The sequence below is a fragment of the Pogona vitticeps genome, chromosome 3, assembly GCF_051106095.1.
Source record: "Pogona vitticeps strain Pit_001003342236 chromosome 3, PviZW2.1, whole genome shotgun sequence".
Lineage (NCBI taxonomy): Eukaryota > Metazoa > Chordata > Lepidosauria > Squamata > Agamidae > Pogona > Pogona vitticeps.
In genome coordinates, this window is record NC_135785.1 from 179,227,875 (window position 1) to 179,250,116 (window position 22,242).

Genomic DNA, 22,242 nt, shown 5'->3' on the forward strand with positions numbered 1-22,242 from the left:
CAATTATGTGGAGCAAATGAAACAAGCTGGTAGCAGAAATCCCACTGTGACTGCTTTTTGTGTTGTTATTAAGGACTGGATGAGCCATTCTATAAGATAAAGTACCAACAAGGAATGACATTGTAGAAGACAACTAGCAACAACAAGCTGCCTTAGGTCCTTTTGGAGAGAAAGGAGGGCAAGACATATTTTAAATAAATAACTAAATAAATATATTCGCGGAGGCTTTTACGGCCAGGATCTAATGGTTGTTGTGGGTTGAGGGGGCAGCCCATGGCCACTCCATCTGTCTGTTCATAGAATTCATTATCCCACTGGAAATAGCTGGTTGTTAGGCAGTGTTGGAAGGAGCCCTTGATGTCTTCTGGAAAGATCTGCTGGATGAGCTTCAGGGTGTCCTTTATCGGTACCTTAGTGAACAGGGATACTACGTCAAAGCTGATCAGTCTGTCCCCAGGGTTGAGTTTTAGCGTGCTGATCTTGCTTATGAAATGTCCGGAGTCTTTGATGTAGGATGAGGTTTGTCCAACTACACCAGAGCACAGAGTGCTGTCCTCTGAAGATGCCAGCCACAGAGACTGGCAAAACGTTAGGAAGAGCAACCTTCAGAACACGGCCAAAGAGCCCGAAAAACCCACAACAACAACTAAATAAATATTTTGATAAGCTGCAGACAATAATGCAGTGGCACCCATTATCACATTTATACAGACCATATTTGCATGCACAGCTTCTCCAATATACAACTGAGATAGCATAAAAGGGATTGTCAGTCATCCTGAGGTAACAGCTAATAATCCATTTTTTAAAAATGGGCTGTGGCTAAGACGACAATGATCAGAAACAAGTCAGCATAGAAAGTCGAAAAGAGCACACTTCTTCCTTTTTAAAGCTGGTATTATCTACTTGAGTACATAATGATAATAATTAATATTTTACAATTGCACTCCTGAAGTTCTTTTCTTCCAAGTAATCCAGATTTCTCTACAACTCTTAATGATTTTTCATTACATTACCGTATGAATGGATTGGGAAGAGAAAGAGTTTAATACCTTGCTCACCCTGAGAAGCTGGATCTCTGTAAGAAAAAAAAGCTATTACTCTGCAGTTTGAGAATGGCTTCAGGTCAGCTATTCCATCAAGCTGCCTACTTATTCTACCATTGCTTTTAGGCATTTATTCTGCTACAGCAGACAATACCTCTGACTCTTCCATCAGTTTTGGCAGGGAGTTTCTGGGAGAATATTTGGAAGATTCTATTCAGAATGTAAGCTGCCCAGAGTAGATTCATTGAATCTAGATGGGCAGGGTGAAAGCTGGAAAAATAAAACAAATTAAAAGAGAGAAGGCAATGAAATGTATCCCCCCCCCGCCCCAAGCAATGGTTAATTTTTATACCATACAGAGTTGCACCAGACAACCTCACCATCAACAACAAACATCATGGCTTTGTAATCTATGCCTCAACATTATTACACCTTATATTGAGTCAGATGAAATAGAAGTGGCATCTGCTATTGAGACTGAACATTTCACACAGTAAAACAAAATATAAATTAATCAGGCTGAAAAATGTTGACACCTTCCGTCTCTAGGTAAACATGAAAGCTTGCCTCTGATTATCTCTCTGGGATGTGACATGAATTGGAGACCTCCTCAGAAACAGATGACAATTTCCCATCCACAACAAGTGTGTCTGTCTTGATGCTGTGATACAGTTTAAGCCAAGTGTGGCTGATCATTGTGTAGATGCTTCAGAGTCTAGCGGTGTTTACTTTCACCTGTTTGGAACAAGAAGGGGAAAAGCTCAGGAAACAAATATTGTGCACTACTAAGTGAACTCCAGAAACTGCATATACATAAATCACATTGAAATCTACAAGAAATAAGCAGACAACCACTTGACTTCCTGAGAAAATTACAAGAGCTTCTGTTTTATTTTGCTGAATTATGAAAGAAAAGATCTACCTCATCACATAGTATCCACAACTAATTGTTGTGGGGATGCTCACAGTGGGAAAACTGGGCAGTTATGATTTTTTTTCATAGTTACAGCTGTTGTTTTGGTATTTTGGAAAGAGTCCAGCAAAGATACTTTGGAAAAAGTCAAGTGTAGCCATGCTGTCCTTAAAGAAAACAAGAGAATCTGTGACCTTCTCATTAAATTTGCCCGTTTGTTTCATACACCACCTTTTTTTACCACCTTCTGGGGAAGCTCATAGCAATATACAGTAAAAATAAAACAACAACAACAACAAATATCAAAGTAAAGGCAATAGCTTAGGACAGTAAAAGCTGTAAAATTAGGTGAGACAGCATTTTGAAAATGCTGGAGACGTTCAAAAGATATTGGCCTTTTTGCTAGAAAGGCATTAAGACTTGGTGCCAGATGAGCTCCCTTATGTAGAATGTTCAGAATTAACTTGTCATAAGAGACTCTAGTCCTCTGCCATTCAGTCTCGGGGGGAAAAAGAAGCATTTAGAGGAAGGACTCCAAGGATATTCTTAGTACATGGTTAGGCTCATGAGAACAAGGTGGTCTATTAATCTAGAGCAGGGACATATTCAGCCTTCCAAGTGTCCCCATTTAGTCTTTGCTCCAGGCCCCTCCCCTTTGCCAAAGCTGATTGATTTGTCACTGAAAACTTGTCATAGAAGAAGAGGGAAAAGAATTTCCACTCAGATTTATTGCTGCAAGATGCTTGAAGTTGTAATTTCCAAGTGTTTCATTTAACCTTCCTAAAATGAAACGTGTGGAGTAAGAGAAGCCAGCTAAATTGATAGCCAGCACCTCAAGGTGCCTGAAACTTTAACAGTGGTACCAACAGGGAGCATCTTCTTTGTCCTTTTTTTTTTCATCACACACATCTTCCTTTTTGTTGATATATTAAACAGCCACCCTACTTGGTACCCCATCTTTGCCCACTGCTGGCATGGCGCTCTCAGAATGCTCCTTCATATGAAATGTACTGGCCAGGTTTTTAAAAAAAAACTTCCCCAGCTCTGCTCCAAATGGAACATGTTTCATTTATTTAGGCAGAATCGTATCACATGTAATGATTTCACTTCTTTCCACTTCATGAGGAAATCTTTTGCTAATATTCAGGTCACTAGAGAAGTAACTTCCCTGAAAACCTTGAGGTCTAAGATTTGTGCAAGGGGTGGAGAACAGGGAATTACTGATAGAAAATCTGATGCAAATTTTGAGAAATACTGTAAAGTAAATGATGTCAGAGGGTAACTCTTTCAGATATCCTTTATGACCTAAACAAAAATTGCAATTATTTTCCCTTCAGATGCCATTTTCCCTTGGGCTTTTCTGGAACTCTTTGCTCAAAACATCTTCTCCTGCGCCCACTTTGAAGTGAATTCTGACAGAAATTTATCAAAATGCATCTAGATGTTTGACACATTAGCAAATTAAGAATGAACAGTGGAGGCATCCTGACAGATATTTGCATGTTTGATCTCTCCTCAAATATATAAGACTTATTACAGTCCTTCTGATTAATTTTTTTAGGTGTTCTATTTTGAGAAAGGGGAAAAAAATCATGATTCGTCTTTATTAATTGAATGTCAGTGTGTGACAAGAAATGAATTATTCTGGTTATCAAAATGCATTAATATTCATGTTATATAAAGGAACAGAAACAGCTGGGTTGAAGTTTGGTGTATCCTCACCCACAGTGCAGAAATTACTGTATCTTGATTTACTCAAATTAGTAATTAAGAAAGCGTATAATTGCTCCAAATTACCAGACTTGCAATTTGCACACTTTCTTGGAAATGAGGATTGACAGATTCTAGACTGTAAGTTAAGTACTTAGAAACCAGAGAAAGTGACTTTAACCATTTCAATAAGAATATAATGTTTGCATTAAGGAAGTAGGCCAGGTTAAAACTTGAAAGAAAATTGAATACCAATTGAATAGCAAAGCACAATGGTCCTCTGATCTGATGTCTCTAAAGAGAACAGATATAATCCAGCCATGATTCAAATCCTTGTTAGTCACATAAATTCAAATGTAACAGTTGAGCTCATGTTCAAGGCTTTTTCACTGAAATCATTTACATGTGCTTAACATCAACTCATTGACACCAAGTAGCTCATTAGAGACCACAATTCAGATGATACCCACTGAGGTCAGCTAGAGTATTCAGGTATGTTCTTCAATGTCTTCCATGAGAGCTAGTAGAGTTTCCAAATGAGCCCTTGCTGGATCATGCACATTTTTAATAACTGTTTTGTACACATTTAGTAGCACCTACAATCCATCAATAGGGACGTGGTGGCGCTGTGGGCTAAACCGCAGAAGCCTGTGCTGCAGGGTCAGAAGATCCGGCAGTCGTAAGATCGAATCCACGCAACGGAATGAGCACCCGTCGCTTGTCCCAGCTCCCGCCAACCTAGCGGTTCGAAAGCATGCAAATGCGAGTAGATAAATAGGGACCACCTCGGTGGGAAGGTAAACAGCGTTCCGTGTCTAAATCACACTGGCCATGTGACCACGGAAAGATTGTCTTCGGACAAACGCTGGCTCTATGACTTGAAGAGCGGGATGAGCGCCGCCCCCTAGAGTCGGACACGACTGGACAAAAATTGTCAAGGGGAACCTTTACCTTTACCTTTACCTTACAATCCATCAATATAGTTAAAGTGAAGTGCCCATAGAGGTAACATGACTCTTTTCTCTTTGTGTCCACCAGAATCAATGAGAAGCACACTCTTGATCCAATTCCTTACGCATGGGCAATGATCCCCATCATGTAAGGAAGGAAAGCTAGAACTCAGTACTTGATGAAATAAGGCTTCATGGATGCAGAAAGTTAGCTGATGGTCAAGTGGAATATTTACTTTTCTTCTAGATCAGGGTGGGCAAAATGCAGCTTGTGGGCCAATGGGAGCCACATGTGACCCTATCACCAACCTCTCAACATCTTTGCAAAGTAAAATGTTTTAAAACCATTGTTTTTCAATTTACCATTAAAGAGTTAAAGAAAGTATGGAAGCAGGTACAGCCCTTCAACATTCAGGGGTGGGTGTGGCCAGTCTGCAGAGCTCTGGGAATTGCCTATCCCACTGCAAAGCCTGCTGAAAAACTCATAAACAGTGTGATCAACTACACTAGCACCCATGTGATAGATGAAAGTGAATTTCACCATTAGGCCTTCCCTCTGACAGACATTCAAAATGTAGAGCCTAACCAGCAAAATCATTTGCGTAAAGAGCTTTCTTTGAATATTTACGATACATACGATACGATATAACTTTATTGGCATTATACAAATACACAGGGGGAAGAGACACAATCAACACCAATGAGGAAGTACAAAATCATGAAAAACAAAAATGTTACCTGGAGAATGGGGCAAAGAGGAGTTCAACATCATAAGGCATCCATTAGGTTCAAAATTTCGGTTAAATAGTTTGCCTCTGCCTCAGTGAGGGGAGCACAGCGATCACTCAGGAAGATAGGGAGAAGATCAGAAAAGTAATCCAAAAAGGAGGTCAGCCAGTTGTCTAAAAAGACATTCCGAAGAGAATAGTGTGCTGGGCATCTAAACAGAATATGGTCTAAAGTGTCGGACAGCAGGTGGCAGAAAAGGCAGAGTTTTTATCTTTTGGGGTTTTGGAAAAAGGCCAAAATGCATGGCCGACGAGAATATATTAAACCGAGCTAGCATGAAAGCTCTCCACTGTGTGGGATTAGTCAATAAACTGAAATTATTTAATGGGTATTGTAAAACAGGAGATAAATCAAAAAATTTTGGAGATCATGTGGGATTAAGGAGTTCACTAAGATGTTCAAGCTCCCACTGATATAGCTTGGTTTTGATATAAGAATGAGTGAGAGATAATTCCAATTTGAAGAGTGATTCTATTGGACAATCAATGGATAACAGTTTAGAGTGGATAAGTTGAGTCCATTTGGGGGAGTAAGAATCTCTTAGCAGAGCACAAAGTAATGAATCCAAGGGATTGGTTAAAAACAAACGAAGTCAGTATTTAAAAGTGAGGGACCAAGCCAGGGTTGAGGGTAGATGGATCCCTAATTCAAGTAGGATAGAGGCAAGACAAATGGATTTTGGAAAGCCAAGGATCTTTCTAAAGAAAGAAATCGCTAAGCGGTCAAATTCGGAGTGGACAGATGCGTTTGGTATTTTTTTTTTTTTTTTGCTTTCTAGCAATCAGCATCGAACTCGATAGATAGATAGATAGATAGATAGATAGATAGATAGATAGATAGATAGATAGATAGATAGATAGATAGATAGATAGATAGATAGATAGATAGATAGATAGATAGATAGATAGATAACAGCTAGTTATAGCAGTACAAAATATAAACAGTTGATAATCACAATGTTCAAGGAACAAGGAGGTATAACTCCTACTTAACTGTTGTATAAAGCTAAAAAAACAGAGACAAGGAGATAAATAAGTACGCAAATGTTACTGGAGCTCCTTGGCAGCTATCAGCAGCAAGCAGCAAACCTCTGTTTTCTCAAAATAGGAAAGTTAAATGCAGAGGAATAGGAGTAATATACTCCAAGTTGAGACTCAGGCATAAATTGAAAGTCAAGGCAGTTAAAAAAGGATAAATAAAAGTTAAAACATCAAACAAAGCCTTGTCAGAGCTCTTGGCTAGAGCTGCTTGCATGTTGCCTGAATATTTGTAACAGGATCCTTAGAATGCCTATCTTTCATTTGTGGGAATTCTTCTGAATTCAGATGTGTGGTTAGGGCCAATGCAGGCATTAAAGTCACTCATTATAATTAAATGTGCTATGAGGAACTGGGTCTCCAAAATGAGTAAGTCGTTTGAGAGTTCCTCCCAAACATTATCATGATAATAGTTAGAATTCCAGGGTGGGATATACTGTGCATTTATCATGACATAAGGGATTTAACTGTAGAGATATTACCATAAACCAGGTTTGTAAACAACTAATCTGCTGGCTTCCTCCATTCAGCAAAGTCAACAAGCTAGACTACTCCAGGGTTACCAATGTCCTCTAGAGGAATTTTTAAGGGCTACAGAGGTTTTATAACCCTTTGGAAAAAGATGCCCAGTATACCATGTTTCCTGAAAATAATATATAAAATATATAAAATAATATCAAACAATTTAAGCTACATTCTTAATTATATAATATTTTGTTGTAGTCCAAGAGACACATTTCAGTGAATCCCCTGGGCCTCTTTGTTGTCAGAAAGAGCCACATGATCTGTTTGCTTGGAGTAACTTGAGTGATTTGATGAAGTGAAGGGTCCAAACACACTGCACCATTTGAGCTGAGAGTCACTTGCTGAGCAACAGTTTCATCTCGATAAAACACTAAGTCTGGTGGAGAGTTCAACATTTATATCAATCACCACTATTTTCTGATTTTTTGATGGCTCAGGCTGCCAGTTGGGATTTAGTTATGCAACAAGTTAGATTCAGTTAAAATGCTTTCAGTACTGTTTGATTCTACTGGGATGCCTTCCAAATTTGGTAGGTTAGTCCTTTCTGGAGAATTCTTTGTGAGATTAATCATGGCTTGGTTTGGAACACTGCGTACAATTCTGGGGCCTCTAGAATAAATAGCATTTACAATGTAGTTCTCCACTTATCTAGATGTAATTCACAGCAAGTCATAGTGGCAGCTTTAGCATTATATCTACATAACTTCTAAAGTCAAACTCCCAGGCAAACGTGGACGTATATGCTCACAGAAAATGAGAAACAAAAGGAAATAAAAGGAATGTTCATAAAAGTGTCACATCCCTAACTTGTCACTGAATTTTGTCTAAAGTCAAATCTGAAGTCAATTTTGCAGGTTTCTCCAGTGGGTAAACAGGAATGCATCAAACAATGAAACCAAAATAGTTTTGAGATAATTGGCTAGAATTTCTCAAGAGATGTTATATGTCTCTAATTGTAATCTTATTTTTGCCTGGCTTTTCTCTAATTGTAATCTTATTTTTCTCTGGCTTTTCTTCTTGTTAAGAAGACAAAGCTGAAGCAGAGGAAAAATCTTCTGATCGATTTTGTTTCAGGCTGATTGTAATGTTTATTTTGTGTTTCTTTCTCCATTTATTTCATGTCCAACAACTATTCAAGTGCTTGGCTGAATGCATGGGGGCTGCAACTATATAGGGAGACAGGGCCACAGACACTGGCTTACTGCTATCTTATTATTTGTTCTTATAATTATTATCATTATCATTAGTGATGGGAATGAACTGCAGTTGTGGTTTGACCACGTTGAACACTGTGCCTGCACAGGTGTTGTGCAGCACTGTGCACTTCCCTTTCCCACCCCCTCTACATGCTCACCCACCCTCCAGGTGATGCATGCTTCCCTGCCTGCCTTCCCAGCATGACTGCCCACTCACAGATCACAGTTGTGTTTCTCTCCTCTGCCTCCTCTGGCAGTTGCCCACTCAGATGAGGAGGTGGGGCAGGGAAATCAATAGCACTGCCTTTGAATAGGCAGCTTCCAGAGGAGGCAGAGCAGAGAAGCACATGATGTGGTCCATGAGTGTGCGATGTATGATGTTTGGCCTGGATTAGGTGAAGAACCAGAGAGAGTTAGGACACAAAAGATGGAGACCAACAAAACCCAGAGGGACTATGGGACTTTGTATTTCTAACTAAAAGCCTTCATTGTGAGAGATTCAACTTTTGGACTGCGAATGTTTTGAACTACGTTGACAAAAACCATCTGCTGAGGGAGTGGAGCAAACTCAAGGGTTAAGAAGAGCCTCGTAGGAGGATCCTCCTGAGCAAAGCAGATTCCACACCTGTCCACTAAGTGATGGAAGACATATTAAGCATTCCTTACTTTACAATAAGTATGTATCTAGGGGGAAACAAAGGAATCTCTACTGTGCATGTCTGTGAGCAATCTGAGATAAAGATCATGCATGCTCTACTAAAAAAAACTGCCTAAATAGAAGATAAGAAGAGGGGTCTGGGAAAATATTAGTTTGTCTGTTTGCTGAGACCAAAAGGCTTTTGGAACTAATTACTTTTTTTGGAACTTGGACAATGCAAATAAAGAATTCTTCTCTCTCTTTGGTGAGTATGTATGTGGTATGAATGTGCTGAATGCATGAAACCCCTTTATTTAGAATTGTTATCAATAAGTAATAAAGTATATTTATTTTTGCATTTATTAATGTGTCTTGTGAGGTTCTTTGCTGTTTAATATTGTTCTTTCTGGGATACAAAAGAACCAGTAGTCACTCTTTTGTGACACAAGGAGGGGAACATGTATTGCCTGGGGAATGGACACGCAGGTAGAGGAGGAAGGAGATGGGGATGTGTCGTGCCCATATAGTGCTTCCGTAGGTGTGGCACTGAATTTGGCCGAACTGTGGTTTGTGCCCATCTCTAATTATCATGATTGGCATGATTTAGTTATATAGTGTCATCAATGTACACATATGTACACTGAAAAGTTAAAATGAAATAAGAAAATTCTACCTTGAACAATATACTGTCTAAAGCACAGAATAAGAAACATAAGTAGGAGGGGGAGCACAATATGTCCACTGGCATAATGCAGCTGGAGTAAATCTTGCTGGTGATTTGCCACTAATATTGCCTCAACATTGATTGTTGTGTGCCAGCAAGTCATGTGACTCAGCACACAACAGCAAGTGCATATGATGTCTTCTTAATCTGTGGAAGATGGTTAATAAAACTTTCACCAACTATGCTATGCCAGCATAAGAACTAAATAGAATTTTGCCCATTTTATAATAATTCAGTTCTTCAAATAATCTCCAGTTTATGAATGTGGGATATTGTGCTTCTATACGTGTAAATCAAAAAGCCACAAAATAGCCTAATATTGCTACATAATGTTGCCAGTGTGAAAAAGGGTGCCAAACTTTATATAGCAAATAGCAGCCTGAATGTTGATGACACTAATGGCAGCCATCCACATGGTTTACAGGCAGGGTCCGAGTTACCACTAGGCGAACTAGGTGACCACCTAGAGTGCAGACCCGAGAGGGGTGCAAAACTGACCTCAGAGGGTCACAGAACTGACCTGAGGGGCGCCGAACTGAACTCAGAGGAGCGCAGAACTGACCTCAGAGAGGCACAGTTTTATACAGTGAGGGTACTGCAATGACTGCAAAGGAAGATAATGTTGTGTCCAGCTTGGATTACACTGATCCTGCGAACTGGCCTAACTATTGCAGTGATAATTTGCGACAGCTTATAGTACAATATGGACCACAGCAAGCTATTTATTTATTTATTTATTTATTTTATTTATTGGACTTATATACCACCCCATAGCGCTACAAGCACTCTCCGGGCGGTTTACAATTTTTAATTATACAGGCTACACATTGCCCCCCCAGCAAGCTGGATACTCATTTTACCGACCTCGGAAGGATGGAAGGCTGAGTCAACCTTGAGCCGGCTACCTGGGATTTGAACTATATCATGTGACTTTCCAAAAGACTCAAAAAAAAAAGAAGATTTTCTCCTATAAACTATAAGAGAGGACTAGCAAATGGTGAAGAGGTGTGTCATCAATGGCTGATATATTCCACCTCGAAAGGTGTGGGTTTTTTGTTTTTGTTGTAAGCTGTTCAACAAAGTAAAGAGTGCATCAATGCTACAAGGACAAGGTTGAAAAGACTGTAAGAACATTGGAGCAATTCTGTCTGCACATGAGAGAAATCCTCTCCATTTAGAAAACTATCAGACCAGGAGAGAACTTGAATTGTGCTTATATAAAGGAAAAACAGTTGATGAAATTAACCAGCAGAAAATTTAAAGGCAAGAAGAACAACATTGGCAACAAATCTTGGAATGCTTGATTATTTTGGTCAGACTTCTTGGCGTGCAAAACTTGGCATTTTGTGGTAATACTGAAAAGTTGTATATTGCTAACAATGGAAATTTTTTGAAGTTTGTAGAACATTTAGCCCTTTTTGATCTTATCATGAATGAACAAACACACAGAGTTAAAAATGAAGAAACAATTGGTCACTACTTAGGAAAAGATATCCAAAATGAACTTATACAACTTCTAGCAGGTGCTATAAAGCAGAAACTTTTAGCAGATATAAAGTCAGCCAAATACCAGTCAGTTATTCTGGATTGCATATCTGATGTTAGTCATACAGAACAAATAACAATGATTGTACATATTGTCAATGTGATCACACCATCAGATACTGAGATGTCCAAACCTGAGGTTATGATAAAAGAACATTTCTTGGGATTTGTTCCACTAAAGGGCACTACAGGTGCCTTTATAACAGAAACTGTTCTTAGACAGCTTGAGCAAATGGGATTACCAATTGAGGATCTGTATGGAGAAGGTTATGATAGTGGGGGTAACATGAAAGGTAAAGAAAAAGGTTACAAAAGAGAGTCCTAGATATAAATCCATGTGCCTTTTTTATGCTCTACAATGCACACTCTTTAAACCTGGTAGTCAATGATGCCGCTAAATGTTGTCTGGAAGCAACAAGTTTCTTCAGTTTGATTCAACAGATCTATAGTTATTTCTCTGCATCAAGCTGGCATTGGCAAATTCTAACTAACCATGTATCAGGCACAACTGTTAAGCCACTGAGTCAAACAAGATGGGAGACTCAGATCGATGCATTAAAACTCCTGAGATATCATCTTGGCAGTATACTGTATATGATGCTTTAATAGAGATCTTTGATGACACAAGCCTAAAGAATTTATCTGGAAAAACTTCTCAAATTGAAGCTAAGCCCCTTGCTGATGCAATTTGTAAGTTCAAATTTGTGGTATCCCTAGTTACATGGTACAACTTTCTTTTTAAAATTAATCTTACAAGCAAGCTGTTACAAAATAAGGAAAATTATTGAAAATTCAGCTACAAACCAATTGCAAGTGATTAAGAACTACCTTCTGTGCTGTAGTTGTGATGCGGGTTTTCAACAAGTTTTGATGGGTGCTACTGAGATTACAAAGGAGCTAGAAATAATACCAAACTTTGAGACAGAAAAAGTTACAAAAAACAGAACAAAAAAGCAGTTTGAATATGAAGCACAAGAGGAGGCGCCACAAGATCCAAAGCAGAAATTCAAAATAACTTTCTATTATGCTGTCTTAGACATGGCCATACAATCTGTTGAAGAGAGATTCCAACAGCTACAGCAATATAATTCCTTGTTTGGCTTCCTGTATGACATATATAAGTTCAACAAAAAAATGTACTGAAGATGTACTTAAGGCCTGCAAGAATTTGGAAAAATCATTGATGCACAATGGAAATAAAGATATTGATGCTGAAGATCTGTGCTGTGAACTTATAGCAATAGCTCGAAGACTTCCAAAGTCTATGCCACCACAAGGAGTACTTCTCTTCATCGTGCAACAAAAACTCCTGGATAATATGCTTAATGTTTCTCTTGCTCTAAGGATCTTTCTTTCTTCTCATTCTAGGGGACTGGAATGCTAAAGTAGGGAGCCAAGAGATAAAGGGTATAACAGGGAAGTTTGGCCTTGGAGTTCAGAACGAAGCAGGACAAAGGCTAATAGAGTTTTGTCAAGAGAATAAGCTGGTCATCACAAACACTCTTTTCCAACAACACAAGAGGCGACTCTATACATGGAAATCACCAGATGGGCAATACCGAAATCAGATTGATTATATTCTCTGCAGCCAAAGATGGAGAAGCTCTATACAGTCAGCAAAAACAAGACCTGGAGCTGACTGCGGCTCTGATCATCAGCTTCTCATAGCAAAATTCAAGCTTAGACTGGAGAGAGTAGGAAAAACCACTGGGCCACTCAGGTATAATCTAAACCAAATCCCCTATGAGTACACAGTGGAAGTAAAGAACAGATTTAAGGAACTAGATTTGGTGGACAGAGTGCCTGAAGAACTTTGGATAGAGGCTCGTAACATTGTCCAGGAGGCAGCAACAAAAACCATCCTAAAGAAAAGGAAATGCAAGAAAGCAAAATGGCTGTCCAACGAGGCATTAGAAATAGCAGAGAGGAGAAGGGAAGCAAAATGCAAGGGAGATAGGGAAAGTTACAGAAAATTGAATGCAGACTTCCAAAGAATAGCAAGGAGAGACAAGAGGGCCTTCTTAAATGAACAATGCAAAGAAATAGAGGAAAATAACAGAAAAGGAAAAACCAGAGATCTGTTCAGGAAAATTGGAGATATTAGAGGAACATTTCGCACAAAGATGGACATGATAAAGGACAAAAATGGGAGGGACCTAACAGAAGCAGAAGACATCAAGAAGAGGTGGCAAGAATACACAGAAGAATTATATCAGAAAGATGTGGATATCCCGGACAACCCAGACAATGTAGTTGCTGACCTTGAGCCAGACATCCTGGAGAGTGAAGTCAAGTGGGCCTTAGAAAGCCTGGCTAACAACACGGCCAGTGGAGGTGATGGCATTCCAGTTGAACTATTTAAAATCTTGAAAGATGCTGCTGCTAAGGTGCTACATTCAATACGCCAGCAAGTTTGGAAAACCCAACAGTGGCCAGAGGACTGGAAAAGATCAGTCTACATCCCAATCCCAAAGAAAGGCAGTGCCAAAGAATGCTCCAACTACCGCACAATTGCACTCATTTCACATGCTAGCAAGGTTATGCTCAAGATCCTCCAAGGTAGGCTTCAGCAGTATGTGGACCGAGAACTCCCAGAAGTACAAGCTGGATTCCGAAGAGGCAGAGGTACTCGAGACCAAATTGCTAACTTGTGCTGGATTATGGAGAAAGCCAGAGAGTTCCAGAAAAACATCTACTTCTGCTTCATTGACTATGCAAAAGCCTTTGACTGTGTGGACCACAACAAACTATGGCAAGTTCTTAAAGAAATGGGAGTGCCTGACCACCTTATCTATCTACTGAGAAACCTATATGTGGGACAGGAAGCAACAGTTAGAACTGGACATGGAACAACTGATTGGTTCAAACTTGGGAAAGGAGTATGACAAGGCTGTATATTGTCTCCCAGCTTATTCAACTTATATGCAGAATACATCATGCGGAAGGCTGGACTGGAGGAATCCCAAACTGGAATTAAGATTGCCGGAAGAAATATCAACAACCTCCGATATGCAGATGACACCACTCTGATGGCAGAAAGTGAGGAGGAATTAAAGAACCTTGTAATGAGGGTGAAAGAAGAGAGTGCAAAAAATGGTCTGAAACTCAACATAAAAAAAAAACTAAGATCATGGCCACTGGTCCCATCACCTCCTGGCAAATAGAAGGGGAAGATATGGAGGCAGTGACAGATTTTATTTTCCTGGGCTCCATGATCACTGCAGATGGAGACAGCAGCCACGAAATTAAAAGACGCCTGCTTCTTGGGAGGAAAGCGATGACAAATCTTGACAGCATGTTAAAAAGCAGAGACATCACCTTGCCAACAAAAGTCCGAATAGTCAAAGCTATGGTTTTTCCTGTCGTGATGTATGGAAGTGAGAGCTGGACCATAAAGAAAGCAGACCGCCGACAAATTAATGCCTTTGAATTGTGGTGCTGGAAGAGACTCTTGAGAATCCCCTGGACAGCAAGGAGAACAAACCTATCAATTCTAAAGGAAATCAACCCTGAGTGCTCACTGGAAGGACAGATCCTGAAGCTGAGGCTCCAGTACTTTGGCCATCTAATGAGAAGAAAAGACTCCCTGGAAAAGACCCTGATGTTGGGAAAGTGTGATGGCAAGAGGAGAAGGGGACGACCAAGGATGAGATGGCTGGACAGTGTCTGCGAAGCAACCAACATGAATTTGACACAACTCCGGGAGGCAGTAGAAGATAGGAGGGCCTGGCGTGCTCTGGTCCATGGGGTCACGAAGAGTCGGACACGACTAAACGACTAAACGAAAGGATCTTTCTCACACTTCCAGTGTCAGTGGCTAGTGGTGTATACAGTTTCTCAAAGCTCAAGCTTATAAAAACATATTTACGCTCAACAATGCTGCAAAGGAGACTAGTTGGTTTGGCAACTATATCAATTGAACATGTCAAAGCATCAGCAATTGACTTGAAAAAATCAGTGACAAAATTTGCAAAAGAAAAGGCATGCAAAATGAGATTTTGATGTGGCAAAAATAGAAACACTTAAGAGACATTACATTTCATAGGATTATTCAAAATGATATGTGCGCTAATACTGTTTTGTATTATCTATCTATCTATCTATCTATCTATCTATCTATCTATCTATCTATCTATCTATCTATCTATCTATCTATCTATCTATCTATCTATCTATCTATCTATCTATCTATCTATCTATTTATTTAGCTTATATGCCACCCACTCTACCCAAAGGTCTCTGGGTGGCTTACAACAATTAAAACACAATTAAAATGCAATAAAAGATAAAACAATTAAAATACAATTAAAATAAATACTCTAAAAATTGCCATCAGGACCCACAGTTGATGTTATTTCAATTAAAAGCCTTCTGGAACAGGAAGGTTTTGACCTGGCACCGAAATGTCATCAGCGTCAGCGCCAGACGAATCTCAGTTGGGAGGGCATTCCATAGTCTGGGGGCAGCTGCCATCTACAAGCGGCAGCTTGTCTACAAGCCGTCCCTCTCACCTCCTTGAGGGACGGCTCTTTCAAAAGGGTCCCCTGGCTAGATCTTAACTGCTGGGTAGGCTTATATGGAAGGAGGTGGTCCTTCAGGTATTTGAGAAAGAAAATTGAGGACTGTTCTATTACTTGTTTTCTTAGTTTTTTTAAAAAAATAAAATTTTCACAATTTCAACTTTTGTATATTCTGTTTTTCCTACAATTTGTCTGTTTTTGAAAATTGGTTGTGGGGGGGGTGCAAGTAGTCAGTCTTGCCTAGGGTACAAAAAAGCCTGGCACCAGCCCTGTCTACAGGACACACTCTTCTGCTTACTACCATTTACAGAGCGACACCAAGGAAGGGAAAATCCAGAAACTGACTCTGGTTTTCATCAGTTAACCACTTCTCAACAAAACACAAAGCAGTTGTCAGGGCTGTTTTTCAAGAAGTTTGAATGGAATGAATTCACATGACTTTCTTTTTAACACAGTAGTACACCAAAGTAACCACATATTCAAATTTAGCTCGTTAATCCAAAAATTACTCTTTGAGTTAATCATTGTTGGGAACAAAGAATTCATATTTTCTCTCCTCCTGGATCTCCCTATACCTCCCTATACCTTACCAAAGTAAGCTTGCAAATGGGCTTTGTCAGAAGCATTTTTACAGCTATGAAATTCAACTAACCCTCTGGTAAAACATGTAAACAATCCATCTCTATTAAAATATAAGACATTATTCACCATTTTTCCCCATGTCATCAATATTTCATGGGAAGATAAATAAACCAAATGGCTAATCTCTCACTGGAAGTAGCCAGGTAATTTTTATCTGCCAAATTGCCACATTATAAGTGGCTGAATAAATGATAAATTGTGTCATGTTTTCTAAAGAGGCTAATCTGATTTGCTGAATGCATCATATTTATAGAGAGAATATGCTAAGAAATCTATTTTCCCCCAGCTTCACATCGTAATCCAAACAGGATCTGAAGAATTGGTTGCCTGAATCTGCCTTTAATTGAAATTTCTACTAATTAACTGGCTAACTGACTTCTGTGGGAGCTGAAGCATTTTAACAGTTATTACTAATATTTTTTTTTGCTGGTAGTAATTATTCCTGTATTATATTTGCATTTATTTATTTTTTGAAAACTTGCTTGAGAGGACTTCTTTACTTAGAAGGAAGTCTATAGCAGAGCTAGGAAAGTTGCTTTAAGATAGAATTAGTTACACTTACAGTTCCAAGTCCTACAAAGGCAGCTTAAGTTATACATATGTGATTTTTTTAAAAAATACAGCTCTTTATATTCCCATTTTTTTTAAAAAAAGTTATTTTCAGTTACTTTTAAAAATCCATCAAATCCTAGTTGCTGATGACCTACAGTATGAAACAAAACACAGCAAAGGCAACATTAAAAATAGTTAAAGACAACAGAGGCAGCAATACAAGCTGCAAGATGAGCAAATGCACATAACTTTAAAAGTAACATCTAAAGTTGTAACTGCACTGCAAAGAAAGTATATTTGTCCCTTGTAAATTGACAGTAACAGGGTAACTTTGTTATATCTGTGGAATAAAATAATCACGAATAACATTTTGTGACATTAGTAACTCACTATCTCCGGTATATAAATGTTTTTAAAATACCAATATTACAGCAGTTGTGCTAGAAGGAAAGTAATAAGTAAAACATTAAATTCAACATGAAGAGGCAACTTGAGGCTTGAGATCCTCAACACTGTACATTTTGGTGACTCTATTTACTGCAGTTTCCTCTGATATCCCCACTTGATGGTACCAATGTCGTAGTACCTTCTTCTTTCCCACGGTGTACCATGCATGGTGTTGCTTGAGGGACTGTGGAAATTTTATGTGGTGGCTGTGTATTGGCAGCCAACCAATGGTGAGCACAAAAAAGAAAAATAATCACAGGATAACCTGGAGAATATTGCATCATGGGTACCAAGGTATTGGAATGTGCATGGTGATGCCAAGCTTGAGGTGAGCTACTGTAGCCTATTGACTTTCTTCAACTGAATTATTGCACCAGAGGAACCAGATTTGAATGCAATTTGTTGTAGACAACAATGAAAGAGGTGGGAGCCATGTATCTCATTGTATATATGACCATGCTATGTCTTATTGACTACAGGCAGAGACAACAAGGAGTAGGAGTGATTAATGATTTTTCCAGTACAGTTACAGTAGTGCCTCGCTAGACGATGATTTCCCCACTGGAATGCATTGAAACCTGTTTAATGTGTTCCAATGGGGAAGAATCGTCGTTGTCTAGTGAAGATCAGCCATAGGAAAACCGCTTTGCGAACCGCTGATCAGCTGTTTAAATCGCTGTCTTGTGAAGCTTAGGTCCCGAAAACACCTGTTTTCCGAGTGCGGAGGAAGCTGTTAAAATCGTCGACTAGCGAATTTGGTTTGCGAAGCAGGGACCAAACATTGTCCAGTGAAATTCCCCTATAGGAATCACTGTTTTGCGAATTGCTATAGTGATCTAGCGAAAAAACTGTCATGCGGGGTAACTGTCTAGCGAGGCACCACTGTATGGGGTTTTGAGAGAAGGCTAAGGGTGAGAAGCGCAATCCCCCAAAGTAAGGTCTAACACTTGCATGAAAAAAATACACATTTTCATAACTCATTGGCTTAGATATTGGGCTGTGCAAGCAGAGGCTGGGAGTTCAATTCCTCACTGTGCCTCTTATGAAGTAGAGCCAGCTTGTGTGGCCTAGGGCAAGTCCCAGAGCTCTCCCAGAAGAGAGTCTTGTCTACCTGGAAACCCTGAGAAGAATCACCATAGGTCAGAATTGATTTGATTGCTATTACTGCTGCTTCATCATCATCATCATCATCATCATTATTCAAAACATAACTGGGCAAGCTGTGATTTATCCTTTCTCCTTCCTTCTGTTTTACTTTTATAGGTCAGGCTGACAGCCGGCTAGGAATTGGGGGCTAACAACATGTGCAGAGTCATGTTCTTAGGCCTGGAACAGGATATATATTTACTTAGCTTATTTTTCCAGTTGATTCAGTTTCAGACTTCACCTCTGGTTTGGCTGGTGCTTAGCTGCCTTGCCCCTTTCAGTCTCGTTTGTGATGTTTCATATGCTGGGATGAATCTAAATCACGGCAAGGAAAAATTGTATATGAATTGACAGATGCTGAGTGACAACGGTCAGAAATGTCAACTGGGTCAAAATTTTTGGCATGTAATCTGTTGGCAACATGATTACATTTAGGGCTGTAGGTTGAAGCTCCAAAATGTCGTTTGCCATTAGATAATTTGATAAGTCACTCATAGTACTCAGCTCAATACCCAGTGCCAATCACTTCAAGAAATGTGGCACTCCATTTTGTCATTCAGTGCAGTCACCAGAAGAAAGAGAGAGACAGAGTAAAAAAGGGAGGTTTTCTAGTGCTCAATGCTGTTTCATATAGCCACTTTTAGCAGACGATTTCAACCTTTGGGGGGAAAAAACATTTAAATAAGATCCATTCAGGAGTAAACATCTTTATGCTGCCTTGGTATCAGTGAAAGACCCTAAGAACACACAAGTAAGTTATTATGTGCTACTTCAATATGAGTATTCATCACTCTGTGACTTACATGTGTTGCTGAGAACTGGACAGAAGATTGGAAGGAAATACTCTCTTTGAGCTTTCTCCATAAAATAATCTTCAGAGGCAGAACTTTCAACTGATCTGGAGTTTAGTATCATATCATAGAATTGTCGTAGGGTTGGAAGGGACCTTGGAGGTCTTCTAGTCCAACCCCTGCCCAAGGCAGGATATCTCAAACATCCCGGACAGATAGCTATCCAATCTTTTCTTGAAAACCTCCAGCAATGGGGCACCCACAACATTGGGAGGCAAGCTGTTCCACTGCAGTAGTACAGAAGTAGGTATTTACTGTGATGTTGTTTCAAATTATATTCTGTCCCATAGTGCTACAGCAGTCTCTGGGCAGTTCATATCATAATTATGGTAACAACAACTTGCCCCCCAGTGAGCTGTGTACTCATTTTACTGACCTCAGAAGGGTGAAAGGCTGTACATAAATCACTTGATGCAGTAAATAAATGAGTTTAAGGTTGCAATCCTGTGTACACTTCTATGAGAATAAGCCCCTCTACATTGTAGGATTTCTTTCTGTATGGATATGCACGGTATTTCACTGTTAAATAGTAAAACATTTAAAATCCCATTGGTTCCGTCTATTTTAATTGCTATCAGCCCTGGTTAAAATTCTGTCCACTGCAGCAGGTCCTGTAATGAAAGGAACTTGCATCTCATTAAAGGTAAGGTTACACATTGGAAACTCCTGTTTTTATTCCTCCAAAGTAAAGAGAGTCCTTTTGTTTTCACTTTCATTGAAAAGACTTCTTGAAACAGGTAGAAAGCCAAGGAAGGAATAAGAAATGAGGTAGAAGGAGACAGCATTGAGTAGATGACTTTGAGCGTAATGCTAAGGGGCAATAATTATGCAAAACAAATTCTCTAGCCCTTTCTCTTCTCTGTTGCATCTTTCAGAATTTGCACTGTGATTTTCTTTTAGACTATGTGAAACAAGATATGTGTGTTGAAGTAGAAAGATCTAGTGGTATTGTATCAGGTGTTCAGAGGAACACGATAGAAATAGAACTCTTTGAAATCATGTAATATATGTTATATCTGGAACACTACACTTACTGCTATGCAAGTGAAAGAATCTGATAAGGAAAATTAAGGTGGTGTATGGGAAACTTCTGCTTGTGGCTGCATTCTGCTCCAGTGACATGCATACACTCCTGGCAGGAAGCGGCAGCTGCCAGCAGGCGGGATAACCCCTTATTCTGCCCTTTCACTTGGAGGTAGAGCATAAGATCAAAGGGTTATTTCAGCCAATACTGGTTATGATTAGGTACCTAGTATCCTATCTGAATTCTAACAGCATACTATGTAATCATGCTAAGTAAATAAAATCACTCTCAGGGCGTTGCTGGTAGGCTCCGCTGGCTCAGACACCCATTGTTGACTCATTTGTTCTTTCTCTAAGGCAATTAGCCTTCTTTTGTTCCATGATCACCCGCAGTGGTGCAACTGCAAAATAACAAAATTTATTTATTTACAAGATTTTTAAAGCTGCACCATTACCAGTGGTCTTTAAGCAGCGTACAACAATATTAAAACTTTAAAAACATTAAACCATTCAAATAGGTAATATTATAATAATATCCCATATTAAAAACAATCATTAAACATTAATATTAATAAATCCTGTTGCTCATATGGCCAGCTAAAGAATACTATTTAATTAAAATGCTGGCTAAACAGAAATGTCTTCCCTGGCACTGAAAAGCCAAAAATGTTGGAGCCAGGTTGATCTCTATAGGGAGAGTGTTCCAAAGTTGGGGGGCAACAGCCGGGAAGGCCCTATTTCGACATGACACCTCCCTCACCTCTTTCAGCGATGGCACCTTCAGAAGGCCTGATCTTAGAGGACGGGCAGGCTCGTATGGAAGATGGCAGCCCTTTAGGTAACCAGATCCTAAGCCGTTTAGGGCTTTATATGTCACTTTGGGGAAGGGGCGGAGCAATGGGCAGCGAGAACAGGGTAATTCCTAGGGCTCTGGGAACCCCTGGGTTTTACTCTGAGTCAGCAGCCCCCCAGGTGAAGGGGAGGCAAGTTTTCCACAGGAGAGTTGACTTGCAGCAGGTAGGGCTTAGAAACCTCTGAATTTCAGACAGCAATCTGTTTTCCCAAGAGTTTTCCCTCCTATCAAGCAACTGACTCGAGAGAATGGCATTATGGTGAGTAGCTGCTTGGAGAGGGAAGGTATGAAGATTTACGATCTAACTGCACGAACAGGGACTAAATGAACTTCTATTTAGCTTCAGTAAGTATAAATCAAACATTTTTGGAGGCTGATGTTAAGGAGAAAGACTAATCTTAAAGCAGCATGGAACTTTGTAACCCTGAAATATTGGAAAATTTTTACTGCGTTACATTTGAGAGAAATGGAAAACAAAACTGGCTAAAGACATTCCCTCTCTCAACCCCTGTCCTCCGACGAGTGGAAAAATTGGTATACTATAAATTAGGAACTTAAGAAGTCCAGATAACTTAACCTAAGTGATTGTGTATTGAGCTACAAGAGGTGGATTATAAATCAAACTGACCCTTATCACAGTTGGATTTGCGACTGGAGTGGTTTCGGTAGGATTCTGGCCTAATAAATTATGAGGCAAACTGAGTAATTGGCTTTCTTGACTTTTTGGCTCTGGACTGGGGGGAAAAAAGACATACCAAAGTTGATCTGGCCACAGAGAAATCAGAAGAAACTTTTCTTTTGGCAGTAGAAAAGCATTTTGATATTTGAAAGCCACATTTAGGAGATAGAGAGCCTGATTCATCATTAAATCTACAATGGAAGATTACTTCAAGAACTATAGTTAGGAAGTTCAATTGAACATTATCAATCAAATTAAGGCCCAGATCTCAGAAGTTAAGGCAATATTCTCTGGATTGTATGCCAAGGGAGAGAATAAGGAGACCGAAGACCAACTGACCGAAGAAGTGGCATCATTAGAGAGAAAGACTGTTTTTCTTAGAAAGCAGGATGAAATGCTGAAAAAGGAGAGTAAAAAAATAAAGGGAGGGGCAGGTGGATAAATGGGGAAAGTACAT

General features: G+C 39.5%; 1 long non-coding RNA gene across 1 annotated transcript in view; it reads right to left on the bottom strand.

Moving 5' to 3' along the window:
- Positions 1-226: 226 nt before the first annotated feature.
- Positions 227-22,242, bottom strand: part of LOC144588155 (uncharacterized) — a 33,660-nt gene continuing 11,644 nt past the window's right edge. The window contains exons 2-3 of the long non-coding RNA XR_013543526.1: positions 18,582-18,694; positions 227-1,781 (exon numbers count right to left, since the gene is read on the bottom strand). This is a non-coding gene — a long non-coding RNA (uncharacterized LOC144588155). The remainder of the gene's footprint in view (positions 1,782-18,581; positions 18,695-22,242) is intronic.